At 40.9% G+C, this 2,352-nt stretch overlaps 1 long non-coding RNA gene across 2 annotated transcripts; it reads left to right on the top strand.

Annotated features, from left to right (window-relative positions):
* The first annotated feature begins 1,068 nt into the window (after positions 1–1,068).
* On the top strand, positions 1,069–1,934 carry LOC148738284 (uncharacterized). Of its 2 annotated transcripts, none has more exons than XR_015996980.1 (2): positions 1,069–1,474; positions 1,818–1,934. It is a non-coding gene; the product is annotated as an uncharacterized LOC148738284 (long non-coding RNA). The 2 variants fall into 2 exon arrangements; XR_015996979.1 differs by lacking the exon at positions 1,069–1,474 and adding an exon at positions 1,652–1,691.
* The last annotated feature ends 418 nt before the right edge of the window (positions 1,935–2,352 follow it).

The raw sequence follows: 2,352 nt of genomic DNA, 5'->3' as shown, positions 1-2,352 counted from the left end.
ATGGCTTAAGTCTAAAACGGGATCATATCATCTAATTTTGAGCTCACCACACACTTTAAAAAATCACCAATATTTCAAAATCCAAATATCGCATTTCGTATCCAATTTTCAATTATCATTTTCCCCATGCGATATAACTCAAGTGAAGGTCATGATGAGTGGAAATAGCGTTGCCTTCGAGGATACAAAAATTAGCTTGGGGCTTTTCATATACGGAAAAACCAGGCTGAACTTTGTGAAAATCGCAGCATCGTCATTTACGTCATGACCTAATCTAATTAGGCACCCCTTGGTTAAATCCAGAATTGCAAGCTTATTTTAGAAGTTAGCATCGTTTTGGATCAGGAAATCAATACAGTAAGCTAACCTTACATAGCTAACGACGGCATATTGGTTTTTACCCCTGCTCTCGTTTCAAATTCTCATACATTTCAACACATACGGATATTTGCAAAGCATTTCACTCTCGCGTTCAGTCGCCCATGGTCAAGATACTACAAGCCTATAATTTCTCTGACGTGTCATCTACGTCTCCTAAGATCGAATTTTCCAGACCGGCAAGGAAGGGTTAAGCTTACCACCGTGAACACCTCTTTGCACGGTATAAGAAAAGGCTGCCCTCAAGGGTCATGTCTCGGACCATTGCTGATGAACATGTTTCAGAATCACTCAAGTTATAGTATTAAAAACTGTGATTTTTCTATGTATCCAGACGACCATCAAATATGTGCCTCTCATCAGCTGACTCAAAACGTTGCTACTCTGTTAAACAAGAGGCTAAGATTTTATCCGACTGGTATAAAAGTAATTTCCTGTTGGCAAACAAAGGCAAATTCCAGGCAATGTTTCTAGCGTGAAAAGCAAGAATACGCAAGAGAAGCAGATTTGTCATTGATAATGAAGAAATTGAATGCACAAGTTCATTAACACTATTAGGAGTCCTTATCGATAATAAACTTAGTTTTGGTGCACACATTCAACAAGTCTGTAAGAAAGCAAACTGCAAAATTGGTGTCCTGTTGAGGATGAAGACCCTAGTTCCCGAAAAGACGAGGTTACATCGTTTAAGGTGGCTCAATAGGGTTTTTCGGTCGGGCGAAGAATGGGTACGAAAATAGTGCGCGCTTTTAAATGGCATCAAATATGTAAACAAACATGGCGGCTTCACGCGAGTGCACAGTTTTTGTCACATAATCGCGAAGTTTACTTGACGAGAGTGAAACGGCATCGCTACTTTCCAGTAATGAGCACAATATTGACAGTGAAAGACCAGAAGTTTACACAACGCCTACACAACATCCGTAATGCGTCGGGTCGCTTTCGGAAAGTGGAAGCGATCGAAACCAGAAGAGAAACAAAAATAAAAAGGTTACACGGAGGGTTCAAAACGTGGAATGCCAAAAGGAAGCTCCAGTATGATAACATATCCATGGAAAACGAACCCCCAGCAAAACGAATGATACGAGCACGTGAGGTCAGTACATTTTTCTTTATTCGGAAGTCTTAATTTTTGGTAAGATTTTCCTGTCAAGCTTGTCCTAATTATCGGCCTACCTGTTCTGTTGACTCCAACCCTGATTCCCATCAGCAGAATAAAGCTAAGAGGAAGGCGAACCTGCGACAAGGATCCAGACTGGTGGACTTAGAAACCCTTACAGACGGTCTGAAGGAATGTTTATTTTGTCATTACGGTAAATTCTCACTATTTTTAACTGCACTATAGCATATTTTACACCATTATCATATAAAACAACATAACAAATATTGTGGAGTCTTTTTTCCCTGTTAGTTTACAGTGTATTTTACAATATTTCTAGGCCCTTTGTCTCTTGGCAATGTTATTGAAGAACAGCACAGTGGCTTGGCAAGCACGTTTACTGTTATATGCAGCCAATGCAATGGGGGAAACACCATTAAAACATCAAAAGAGCACAGATCTGGTGCACGCGGTCCACTGACCTTTGATGTGAACACGAGAGCTGCCCTTGGCTGTTTACACACAGGAGTGGGCAACACCCATTTAAACAATTTACTTTCAATCCTCAATGTGCCTGCACTGAACTCATCGACTTTTTAAAATCGGGAAAGGGAAGCTGGAAAGGCAATAGAGCTAGTAGCAAAAAATAGTTGCCAGCAATTCCTAAACCTTGAACGAGAGAAGGCAATTGAAAATGGTAACAAGCCTGACCAGAACAATTTGGTACCTATTGCCTGTTCTTATGACATGGGGTGGCAGAAACGGGGGCGAGGTTTCAACTCTAAGACCGGACATGCTGCAGTCATGGGCCTTTCAACTGGTAAGGTCCTTGACTACACAACAAAAAATAAAATGTGCCACTCCTGTGATGAAGC

Source organism: Stylophora pistillata, chromosome 2, assembly GCF_964205215.1.
Source record: "Stylophora pistillata chromosome 2, jaStyPist1.2, whole genome shotgun sequence".
Lineage (NCBI taxonomy): Eukaryota > Metazoa > Cnidaria > Anthozoa > Scleractinia > Pocilloporidae > Stylophora > Stylophora pistillata.
The sequence above is the reverse complement of the archived record's forward strand: the minus strand, read 5'-3'. Positions and strand labels throughout refer to the sequence as shown.